The sequence below is a fragment of the Bos javanicus genome, chromosome 16 (genome assembly GCF_032452875.1).
Source record: "Bos javanicus breed banteng chromosome 16, ARS-OSU_banteng_1.0, whole genome shotgun sequence".
In the NCBI taxonomy this organism is placed as follows: domain Eukaryota; kingdom Metazoa; phylum Chordata; class Mammalia; order Artiodactyla; family Bovidae; genus Bos; species Bos javanicus.
Window position 1 is genome coordinate 80941328 of NC_083883.1, and position 12872 is coordinate 80954199.

The 12872-nt window shown below is 52.6% G+C and overlaps 1 protein-coding gene and 1 non-coding gene across 2 annotated transcripts in view; one reads left to right on the top strand and one right to left on the bottom strand.

Annotated features, from left to right (window-relative positions):
* Window positions 1-12872, bottom strand: part of PPP1R12B (protein phosphatase 1 regulatory subunit 12B) — a 167884-nt gene that overhangs the window by 127838 nt on the left and 27174 nt on the right. The gene's annotated exons all lie outside the window — the stretch shown is intronic.
* On the top strand, window positions 7782-7972 carry LOC133228301 (U2 spliceosomal RNA). The gene has a single exon (XR_009730163.1). It is a non-coding gene; the product is annotated as a U2 spliceosomal RNA (small nuclear RNA).

Here is a 12872-nt window from a genome sequence, read left to right on the forward strand (position 1 = left end):
CAAAAATTTTCCTATTATGTTTGCTTAGGTTGATCAACTCTATAAGCTTTCCTCATACTTCCTTACCATATAAAATATTTCATAACTATTCATAATATTATGAACCATTTTGTAATTCAGATTATCAGTGAATCTCTCCCACTCTGCATGTCTGCCAGTCTGCAACTCCACAGGTTAAGATTTAGCTAACCCCCTACAGAATATGTCACTAAAAGCTGCTAATACTTTAACTGGAAGGATGGAAGACGGTATTTTCAAATAGGTACTGAAATTCGAGGAGGAGACAGTGCTTCAGAGGTTAAGGACACTCTCTGCCCAGGAGTCATATACTCTGTCGGGAGGTCAAATGTGCCCTCTTGACCTGTGCTAGTAAGGAGCACGAGTCAGCTGCTCCTTGCTTGGCTGCAAAATCTCTCTGGCTCTGGAAGGAGACCAGCTGGGACACTTAGCCAGGGGCCATACCATCACCAGACAGAATTCTGGGAGCCAATGTTCTCAAGACGGTTCTTCATCCTTAGATGACTGAGCCAAATTCCAGAGGTAATGTCACCCCAGCGCGGCAGGTACCAAACAGGAGAAATGTGTCTTCTCTCCCCCCTCGCGTCTCCCCTTCCTTTTCTTTACCTCAGCGTAACTTCCGCTCTCTTCCTTGCCAGCTCCGTGATCACTCCCGTCTATGACTCTCACACCCCTGACACGGTGTCCGTGTAAGAATGACACCGTGAGGAACAACGCCGTGAGGATGTCCGAGACGCCGCCACCAGCCTCGTGTGACAGCGCCCATCTGCAGAGTCATCCGGGAGGAGGCAGAGCGGCACACCTGTCAGATGCCCCGCCTGGCACTCCACAGGGCATGGCAGGGGCCGGGCAGACCCGGGCTCGCGACCAGCCCTGCCAGTGCGCACAGTCCCGAGTGAGGACGCAGCCTGAGCACCAGGGCTCAGCTGGGGGTGGGGACACCACCACCTCGCAGGCTTTGTGAGGGTTCAGAGGGTATAGCCTTGGCGCAGTGCCTGGCGCTGTTTCTAAGCCAACGGTTCAACTCAACAGCAACAGCCTTCCCAGGAAAAAGCATGAATCCTACTTCATCCTCACGCACCGCTGCCCTCCAGCTCTAGACTTTGAGCCAGCAGGATCACGGAGCCTGTTCCCTACGCCTGCCTTCAGGAAACCCCTGTAGCGCCTGGGATGCTGTGGGGCCCTAGGTCAGAAGCCACGGGAGTCAAACAGTCTGTCCACAGTCAACTAAAGCGGACCCTGTCAGGCAGGCCAGCCCACAGAGCTGCAGGCAGACACTCTCGGGCACCTGCTGCTGCTGCTGCTGCTAAGTCACTTCAGTCGTGTCCGACTCTGTGCGACCCCGTAGATGGCAGCCGGCCAGGCTCCCCTGTCCCTGGGATTCTCCAGGCAAGAACACTGGAGTGGGTTGCCATTTCCTTCTCCAATGCATGAAAGTGAAAAGTGAAAGTGAAGTCTCTCAGTCGTGTCCGACTCTTCGCGACCCCATGGACTACAGCCCACCAGGCTCCTCCGTCCATGGTATTTTCCAGGCAAGAGTACTGGAGTGGGGTGCCACTGCCTTCTCCGTTCAGGCATCTAAGGGGGACCATTCTCTGTTCTTTGTCTCGGGGAATTTGTTTCCCTCTAGGAGGGTTTCCATGATGGCTAAAGAATCCGCCTGCAATGCGGGAGCCCTGGGTTTGGGTCTCTGGGTTGGAAGACCCCTGGAGAAGGGAACGGCTACCCAGTCCAGTATTCTTGCCTGGTGAGTCCCCAAGGACAGAAGAGCCTGTCGGGCTGCAGTGCGCGTGGTTGCAATGAGCCGGACACAACTGAGCGACTTTCCCCTTCACTAGGAGAATGAGTATGACTAAAGGAAGAGAAACAAACAGTCCTTGAGAGGCTTCTCAGCTAAACACAGACTACATTAGACGCTTCTGCCCACTCCCTCTGCAGCTGTGCTGCGCCTCTTCCGGGCCTCAGCGAGGGGCGGGCAGGCGGCCGCCTACGAAGCCACGGCCCCCACGCAGGGCTGCACGGGCCTCCCATGGAACAGGCCAAGACACTAAAGGGCTTTCTGATGTCACTTTCGACACAGAATATTACTAAAGTAACAACCTGTTCTAAGCTCCTTGAGAAAAGGAGATATTATTTAATTATTAGTCCAGAAGGCTACCAGAAAAATTGCCAGGTAATCATTTAAAGCTTCCTAGAATCAGTATGTCACCGTTTCCTGGCAATAAGCATCTCTCCCCCAGGAAAAAGGCTTGACTTCAGGGCCTGGAGAAAAGGGAGCACCACCCCCCTCAACTGTACCTTGCCCTGCCCTCTCTATCAGAGGCAGGAGCAGCTGACGGCGTTAATCTGGGAGTGCGAGGGAGGCCTCACAGAACAAAGCTGCCTCCATCCCCAGAATAGCCCGCAACTGTCACCGCCACCGCACGCCACGGGCCCAGAGCCGACCTCGCTGCCGTGTCTCAGAGCCTGCCCTGGCCTGGAAGAGCGTCCCCCCAGGCCCGTGCACTCCGGTGCAGGCGCAGCACACTGACGCCGGGCTCTGGGCAGCCGGATTTCCCGGCCTCGATCCCACAGATCACGCTGGGGGATGATGTTGCTGGGGGGTGATGATGCCAGGGGTGGGGCGGGGAGGGGGCGCCCGGGGGCGGGGGTGGTGCGGGGGAGAGGGCGACACTGGGGGAGGGCGACGCTGGAGACGCGGCCCCTTCCACACCTTTCACTATCTTGTCCTCTATCCTCCAAACTTGCATAACCCAGTAATAACAATTTATAGTTTATATAACTCAAAATTTATATAATTCCCAAAATTATGCAATGTCTACTTCATGCTGAAAACCCTAAATGCCTGGACATAACAGCAAAGAGCCAAATTTCTTTCACACAAGCGCTTATCACCAAGCACCGGAATCACCTACATGCAAGTCTCAAGTCCACCAGCAAAGCCAGGGTGCAGACCCCACGAGGGAGGGCTCTCTGGTGATTTGTTCACTGATAGATCCCAAATACCAGGACCACACTTGGCACCCAGCAGGTCCCCAACAGACGTCTGTGGAAAAGAACAAACGCCCAAACACATAGAAACTCCCATTTTCTACAGATTCAGGTGACTCCTGGCTACCTGGACTCTAAGACCTCTCCAGACTCATCCCACTGAGAGCAGACGGCACGTCCTGGGGTGGGCCGGCCCCACTGAGGGCAGCATGCTGACGCTGCACGGCTTGTGCTGGGCATGCATCTCCATCCACCGGGCAGCGGCGGAATGGTAGCCTAGCGGGGTGCGTCCACTTCCTAACCCAGGAGCCGGAGGGGGACCCGACTCAAACACGGGGGCCCTGCGGGTGTAGGCAGGTTACGGTCTCCAGGTGCAGAAGTGTCCTGGATGACCCGAGGGGCCCCAAATCCAACCAACGTCCTGCTAAGAGGTAGACAAGCAGGCAGGGGAGAGCTGGCGAAGACAGGAGAGGAGCGGCAGAGTGCCTGGGGCAGAGCCTGGAGCACGCTGGCCGTCACCAGGAGCTGGGAGACTAGAGGAGAGCCTCTCCCTGGAGCTCCAGGGCCAGGGCGGCCCCAACGCACCCTGACTTCAGGCTTCAGCCTCCCACCTCGAGAGCCGTGAGGGGACAGGCTCCTGCTGTTTCCAGCCACCAAGCTCGTGGTGGTTGGCTACAGACCACAGGGCCCCGGCACGCCTGACATGGAGCAGGCATCAGCCCCGCAAGGACCGGCGGCAACCTCGCCCTTGCTGCCAACGGGGGTCACTGCAGCCAGTCACCGCTTCTCTGCCAGATGAAAATGGTCAGGAAATCAACTACACCACTTCTTAAGACACAGCTGCATTTTACCGGAAGGTTTTAAAATCAATTTTCAGCCCAAAGAGCAAATGCCCTGAAAGGCCTGACCATGTGCTCTCGTCAGATGCGCTGCTGAAAGCACCGCCTGAGGACTGGGGCCATGGCGGGCGGGGACGTGGGAGGGCTGAACCACGAGGCTGTGGACCCGACACGGCTCAGCTCACAGGCCCCAGGCTCCACCGACACGGCTCAGCTCACAGGCCCCGGGCTCCAGCAGGGCAGCCTCAGCATGCCACCAGACACCTTCGAGCGGAGTCAAGGCGGCCCAGGCCTCAATACATTTGGATAAACCCTGAGCAGATAAGCCCTTCGAAAAGGCTCTACTTTACTGTAGCTCAGACCGCCTGACCCACGACTGAGTCAAGCGTCCACTGCGGCCACAGAGAGCCTGCCTGTCGGGGATCACGGCGGCAGACTGTCCAACGCAACAGGTGCCCCAGCACCGCCAGCCTGGCTCAGGGCTCTGGGCTGCGGGCACGGGTGGCTTGGCCCCAGTGGTGAGAACTATATCTGAAGATGCGCTCAGCGCTCGGGCCGGCTCTGGACACAGATCTGTGGCCTTTCAGGGGAGAGAGCCGACAGAGGCAGCACAAGTATTTTCCATGCAGTGTCACATGACCAAGATTCTTGCTCTCAGTAAACTGGCATCCTGTCCCCAAGGCTGTAACCGGCTATAATCTGCGGCCAGAGAAACCTTCCTTCAGTTAAGAGCAAGCACCTTATTGTCTGAGGTTGACACTGTTTTGATTTCAAACACATGTTCACTCGGGGTCTAACAGGACCGCCTAGAAGTGCCACCACCCTTACCCTTCAAATAAGGTCTCCCTCACCGTCCCTGGGCATTGAAATGAAGAAATGCCCACTGAGCTGTCAAACAGGCATCACGTGGCAACTTCTGTACTACATACAAAGGCTGTGCCCAGCGACCCTAACTTGTCATCGAGGCGGGTTTTTGAAAAGTCAAGAAGAAGATGAAGGGCCTGGAAGATGAACGCAGCATTTTCTCAAAGCCCATGATTCGTCTCAGATAGAAGTTTCGTAGTCCAGTCTCCAAACCTCAACCCTGTCATGCACGGAGGGTCCTAACACCGAGGGACCGCGAGTGAGGCCGAGTAACTGGCAAATCCCAGGCGAGCGCTTCTCTCAGACCAAGGGTGCATGTGTCAGGGGTCACACCGACCACGGAGCCCGCGTCATGGATCACACGCCGACCACAGAGCCTGCGTCAGGGGTCACACACCGAACTCGGAGCCCACGTCAGGGGTCACACACCGAACTCGGAGCCCACGTCATGGGTCACACGCTGACCGCAGAGCCCGCGTCATGGATCACACGCCGACGGCAGAGCCCGCGTCAGGGGTCACACACTGAACTCGGAGCCTGAGTCAGGGGTCACACACCGACCACGGAGCCCACATCATGGATCACACGCCGACCACAGGGCCCGTGTCAGGGGGTCACACGCCGAACTCAGGGCCCAGGTCAGGGGTCACACGCCGACCGCGGGGCCTGCGTCAGGGGTCTCAAACGAGCGAAGGCCCACAGGGCACCGAGTGTCCAGCATATGAGATGCTCTGTGAGCAGCAACGGCTACCGTGACCACATTCTGTATATCACCACACTTGCTGAGTCCCTAGGAAAAGGCAGAAAGTATCCGCTGCATTTAAAATAGACAGAAATGAGGTATAAACTCTGGGTGAGCTCAGACCACAGCAGCAGGCCTGCCGTTAACAAGAGAAGGAGGTGCACAGAGGAGATCGGAGGACCGGGAGACACAGAGAGCAGCTCACGGGGCCCTGGGCCACAGACCGGGTCTTGCCAAGACAGGGTCACCAGCTGTCGAAAGCCATCAAGTCCCTGTTAGCACAAGAGGAGAAGCTGGGAAGACATATCCAGCACTGACACGCGTCACCGAAGAACAGGTTAGACTCTTCCTAGCGACCTGTCCAGGGTGTGAGGTGCTGTCACACCCTGGGAACATTTTCTGAGGCCAACATTATGCCAGACACCGTCCTTTGGAAGACAGGGAGGAATCAAAAACGAGTAAGACTTTACCATTTAGCGGTAGAACAGTCATTCAAATATACACGTCACAGGAGTGAGAGTCTAAAGTAACAAAAGAGGTAAGTACAGTGTCAGAGCACAGACATCATGAACTCTGGGGGTCATGGGAAGCACCTCCCAAAATGGATGTTATTCACCCCTGTTATAAAGGACAAGGAGTCACCAGATGAAAACAGAGGCATAAAGAGAATCAGAAGAAAGTGAAGTGAAAGTCACTCAGTTGTGTCCGACTCTTTGGGACCCAATGGACTATACAGTCCATGGCGTTCTCCAGGCCAGAGAATTGGGGTGGGCAGCCTTTCCCTTCTCCAGGGGATCTTCCCAACCCCTGGATCGAGTCCAGGCCTCCTGCACTGCAGGTGGATTCTTTACCAGCTGAGCCACCAGGGAAGCCCAATTAGAAGAAAGGGAGCAGGACACACAAGGGTCTAGAGGAGAGGAGCAAAACCAGTTTTCTGGAACGGCGAGGAGTCTGGCCAGTCTGCGCTCCGTTGGAGGTGGGGCCCACATGAACACGGGCACACGGCTTCACCTGCCGGACCGAAGCGCTCAGACAGGCGGGCAGGGTGGAGTGCAGCAGTGGAGGCCGCCCCTGAGGCAGCAGGGAGGGCCTGCGGCTTTGAAGACAGGAATGGGGTTGTGGGGGCTGCGTCCGAGGGTGAGAACAGACGCCCGACTGCCAGCAGGAAGAGCCTCACTGCTGCCCGAGGGAAGCAGGTACAGCGAGGCCAGAGGAGGGATCCTGAAGGGTCACCGGTGTGGAGGTGGGGAAGGATGCGCCCAGCCGCCCAGCGGTCAGGACGCAGCGCTTCACTGCGGTGGCCCAGGTCCAGTTCCTGGTCCGGGAACTGAGGCTCCACAGCCGCGAGGCAGGGTCTACACAGGTGCTTTCATGAACAGATCGGCTGAAGCACTGCTGATACACACGCCTGGTCTCTGGCACACAGCGCAGTGAGTCAGGTATATACACTTCACATTATTTCCATCATCGCAGGACGCTGACCAGCGCCCTCGGGGCCGGGACGCCGGCTGTGCAGCAGGGCCTCGGCGCGGCATCTGCTGACGGCGCTCAGGGTGTCTCCATGTCTTGGCTGCTGCAAACAGCACTGCAGTGAACACTGGGACGCATGTAACTCCTTGAATCATAGTTCTGTCTGATACATGCCCAGGAGAGGAGGACTGCTGGATCATACGGTAACTCTATTTTTCAGTTTTCTAAGGATAATCAATTTTGCTAATAATATAAATTCACTACTGGGGATAAAAGAGAAACTACTAAAAATTTTTTTAAATGTAAAGTTCTTTTTCCTGAAACCATCCACCACAATAATTTAGGGAACATGGCCCTAGTCCAACTCTCAGATTACTTTTGAATTAACAGAGCTGGAGAAGACTCTTGAGAGTTCCCCGGCCTGCAAGGAGATCAAACCAGTCCATCCTAAAGGAAATCAACCCTGAATTTTCATTGGAAGGACTGATGCTGAAGCTCTAACACTTAGGCCACCTGATGAGAAGAACTGACTCACTTGAAAAGACCCTGATGCTGGGGAAGACTGAAGGCAGGAGGAGGAGCGCGCAGCAGAGGATGGGATGGTTGGATGGCATCACGGACTCATGAGTTTGAGCAAGCTCCAGTAGACAGTGAAGGACAGGGAGGCCTGATGTGCTGCAGTCCAGGGGGTCGCAACGAGTCGGGCACGACTGAGCGACTGAACGACAGCGGCAAACTGCACAGAACCAGTGGCCCCACAGCCTGGTGTGCGTCCTCCTAAAGTGCGGGCTAGACACATGCACCTCTACACGGACAGTTTTTTACACATCTTTTAGGCTTTTAAAAACACAAATAGGATCGCTTCTCGGCCTTTTGGCTAAGATCAAGTGTAGTACCTGTTCTTATCAGTTTAATATTTGATACGTCCTCTATCCGAGGACAATATATTACATGGATTTTTGGGATTAGGAGTTGGAATGGGAGCTTGCTCCGTCCACTCCACGCATCGACCTGGTATTGCAGTACGTCCAGGAACGGTGCACAAAAGAGAAAAAGAAAGGAAAAAAAAAATAAAAACACAAATAGGGATACATTATTTGTATTTCTCTCACTAAAAACTTCTTTTGGTTGCTGTGCTCAGGCTCGCTGCGCTCCACGGGGCACGGGAGGCTTGTGCTGGGAGCACAGGCTCTGGGTGAGCAGGCTCCGGCGGCGTGGCGCCCAGGAGTTACGGCACACGAGCTTAGCTGCCCTACGGCTTGTCTTCCCCAATATTTTCACACCTTCCACGTAACTGCACGTCTATCCAAGTCTATCCTTTGTTCACAACTGCGAAAGACTGCCACACTACGAATATATCAATATATTATAATTTACATAACCCTTCCCCTCTTCATATAAATTTAGGTTTGCTGTAAGTTTTCCTTCATAAACAACAAACTAAAAAACACGTCCGGGGACTTCCCTGGTGGCCCAGTGGCTAAGACTCCACTCTCCCAATACCGGAGGCCCGGGTTTAGTCCCTCGTCAGGGAATTAGATCCCACATGCTGCAACTGAAATCCAGCAAAGGTACATGAAGAAATATTAAAAAAAAAAACAAAAACCAGAACACAAACACTTCTGGAGCTTCCCTGGTGGCTCAGCGGTAAAGAATCTGCCTGCCAACGCTGGAGACACGGGTTCACTTCCTGAGCCAGGAAGATCCCACGGGCTGCAGGGCAACTGAGTCCAGGCGCACCCCTCTGAAGCCTCAGGCCCTGGAGCCTGTGCCCACAGCGGGAGCCCCCACGTGTACCCCCCTGAAGCCTCAGGCCCTGGAGCCTGTGCCCACAGCAGAAGCTCCCATGAGTCCCCTCCGAAGCCTCAGGCCCTGGAGCCCGTGCGCACAGCAGGAGCCCCTGCGGTGAGAAGCCTGACCCAGCCGCTCGCTGCGCCCAGAGGAAGATCCAGTGAAGAAATAAACAGAATCAGCTTTAAACGAAGAAAACTTCTGTGCACACATCTTTCAGTACACGTGCCAATAAAAGTGAAGAAAACCTGGGGCCAAATAATCTGCACGCGCTTTTATGAATTCCGCCGATCGGCCTCTGAAGAGGCTTCACCCGTTCACAAGAGTGTAAGCGCCCCGTGTCCCAATTCCACGCCCACAGCCACACCTGACAGAGCCAGTGTTTACACTTACGTTAAGGTTCTGAACAAAAACATCGTTTCAGTGTGCCTTTTCCTGATTAATAATCAAAGTGGGCAGTTTCTCAGTTTTTAAGATTTTAAAACTGCTTTACTGAGACACACACCACGTAACGTGCCCACTAAAGTACATAATTCCGTGGTATGCTTGCTCTTCAGTGTTAGTTTCTCTTTTTTAGTACAGTCCGAGTGAATCCATCACCATGGTCAATTTTAGAAAATTTCTGTCTCCTCAAAAAGAAAGCCCACCTGTGAGCCCCCTTCCCCAGCCCTAAGTAACCACTCCTCTACTTCTCATGCTGGCTGATTCCCTGTCTGGGCCTTCATATGAACGGATCATACAGTATGCAGGCTTCTGTGACATCTTTCACGCACGTTTTCAAGGTTCATCCAAAGCTGTAGCGCGTATCAGTACTTCACTCCTTTCCTTATTTATTTGGCTGCACTCAAGCCAACATTCATCTGCTGTGGCTCTCGGGGTCTAGAGTGCGTGGACTCGGTAGCTTCTGAGTCCCTGGCTTCTCTACTTGTGGTGTGTGGGCTTAGCTGCCCGTGTGGGATCTTGGCTCCTCAGCCAGGGATCAAACCCAAGTTCCCTGCTTTGGAAGGTGGATTCCTAACCACTGGACCTCCAGATAAGCCCCAGGACTTCATGGCACTCCACTCCAGTACTTTTGTCTGGAAAATCCCATGGACAGAGGAGCCTGGTGGGCTGCAGTCCATGGGGTCGTGAAGAGTCGGACACGACTGAGCGACTTCACTTTCACTTTTCACTGTCATGCACTGGACAAGGAAATGGCAGCCACTCCAGTGTTCTCGCCTGGAGAGTCCCAGGGACTGAGAGCCTGGTGGGCTGCCATCTATGGGGTCGCACGGAGTCGGACACGACTGAAGTGACTTAGCAGCATCTGGACACACCACATTCTGGTCATCCAGTCATAAGCTGACGGCCATCTGGGTTGTCTCCAACCTTTTGGCTATCACGAACAATACTGCTGTAAACATCTGTGTTCAGGTTTTTACGGGAACGTCTTCCATCTACTTTGAGTGCACGTATTACCTGGGGTGGGACTGCTGGGTCATAGGGTAACACCACACGTAACTGTTTGAGGGACTGCCAGGCTGTTTTCCAAAGCTGCTTTACCATCTTATATCCCCTCCAGGGTGTGACAGTTCCAGCTTCTCTACATTCTAATTTCAATGAGTTCAAACTATCTTTTCTTTTTTTCCCCCCATCATGCTTGTGGTGTCATATCTAAGAATCCTTTACCAAGTCCAAGGTCATGGAAAATATTACTGCTATGTTTTCTTCTAAAAGTTTTAGCGTTTACACTCAGGTCTGTGATCTACGTTGAGTTAATTTCTGTATACAGGATGAGGTAAAGGTCCAAGCTCACTCTTTGGCATGGGACGACACAACTGCTGTAGCCCCATTCGCTGAAAAAATGATCTCCTTACTGAGTGGTCTTGGAACCTTCGTAAAAAAATCGGTGAATTTCTTTCTGAACTCTCAATTCTATCTCACTGACTTGTATGTCCACCTTTGTGCCAAAACCATGCTATCTCGATCACCACTGCTCTGAGGTCGGTTCTGACCAGGCAGTGAGGCCTCCTACCTTACTCCTTTTCACAACTGTTCAGCAATTCTGGGTCCCTGGCAATTCCGTATGGGTTTTATGCCACATATTTTCCACCCAAAAAAAACAGATGCCCATTCATAGCCTTTCTTCATTTTTCCTTTGGATAATTAAATTCTTAAAAATTGTTTGCATGAACTCGGATTCAAAAAGATACATGCACCCCCACAGTGGGGCTATTCACAACAGCCGAGGCAGGAGAACACCTCCATGTCCGTCGGCAGATGAACGGGTAGAGAGGCGGCACGTGCGGCAGTGCGGTATTATTCAGCCATAAAAACGAAACAGCGATGTCTGGAGCAGCATGGATGGGCCTAGAGACTACTATACTACGTAAGCCGGAGAGAGGAAGACAAACACCGTATCACTAACATCTGGAATCTGAAAGATGACCAAAATGAGCGTGTCTCCAAAACAGAGACGGACTCACAGACAGAGAGCAGACCGGTGGTCGCCAAGGGGAGGGGCCGGGGGAGGGTTCGAGTGGGAGCTGGGGGTCAGCAGACGTGAGTTTCTGTGCACAGCATGGATACCCAGCAGGTGGGCTGTACAGCGCAGGGAAGTACGCGTCCTGAGGCGCACGCCTAGTCGCTAAGCTGTGTCTCACTCTCTGTGATCCCCCGACCCCGTGGACTGTAGCCTGCCAGGCTCCTCTGTCCAAGGGATTCTCCCAGCAAGAATACTGGAGTGGGGTTGCCATTTCCTTCTGGAGGCGATCTTTCCGACCCAGGGATCACACCCAAGTCTCCTGCCTTGGCAGGCGGATCCTTAACTACTGAGCCACCTGAGAAGCTCAATATCCTACCATAAACCATAATGAAAAAGGGTATTTAAAAAAAAGAACGTGTCTGTGTGTGTGTGTGTGTATATATCTGAATCACTTTGTTGAACAGTAGATATTAACACATTGTAAATCAACTATAATTCAAATAAATAAAATTAAAAAATTTTAAACTGCTTTATGAAGAATTCATTGCCCTGATCCTCGGATCATAAACCTCCTTCCTAGTCTGCTGTCCATCTTTCAACTTTTGTATAATGTCTTGTCTTACAGGAGCTCTGAGTTTCGTTTTCTTTAGGAAGCCTTTTCACTCCCACCCCGTCCTCTATTCCTGGTTATAAAAATATTCACCTGTATGTCCTCCTAACAACGACTATGCCTGTGTGTGTGAGTACACGCTGCGTCGCTGCCCAGCCCCTCCCCCTGGGCAGGCACAAGCCTCGTCTCTGCGTCCGTGAGCCTGCTTCTGTTTCGTAGCTAGGTTCGTTTTGTCATATTTCAGATTCCTCGTCTTACATGGACACGTGGATCCACATGGTGGATCCTGGATCCATTCTCTGACTGGATCTTTGATTCTTTGGAACTTATTTTGCAGATGCTGAGATTTATGGGCTCTAACTTTTTCCCACCAGCTAGAGAACTGTCCTCTAACACCACTGATTAATCAGTCCATTTCTGTCCTATTAATTTGAAAAGCCATCTTCATCAAAATTAAATTCCCATTTGTATTTCTGGAACCTCTATTTCTTTCATTGATCTATATCTTTTCCTGTATCAATACTATTGAAATTAATGACTTTACTACAGGTAAATACTCTTTTTCAACAACACAAGAGACAACTTTACACACGGACATCACCAAATGGTCAAAACCGAAATCAAACCGATTACATTTTTGTAGCCAAAGATGGAAAAGATGTACACAGTCAGCAAAAACAAGACCTGGAGCTGACTGTGTCTCAGATCCTCAGCTTCTCATAGCAAGATTCAGGCTTAAACTAAAGAAAACCAGGAAAAACACTAGGCCAGCCAGGCATGACTTAAATCTTGTGTGAATTCCCAGTAGAGGAGACGAATGGACCCACGGGACCAGCTGGCTGACAGCACGCCTGAAGAACTATGGACAGAGGTCCGCAGCACACGAGGTGGCAAGCAAAACCACCCAAAGAAAAGGGACGCGAGAGGCAAAGCAGTCATCTGAGGAGGCTTCACGAACAGTGGAAGAATGTAGGGCAGCAAGGGAGAGGGGAAGGGAAAGCAAGGGAGAGAGGGAACGGCACATCCAATTAAACGCAGAGCTTCAAAGCTAGAAGAGACAAGGTGGCCTTCTTCAGTGAACAA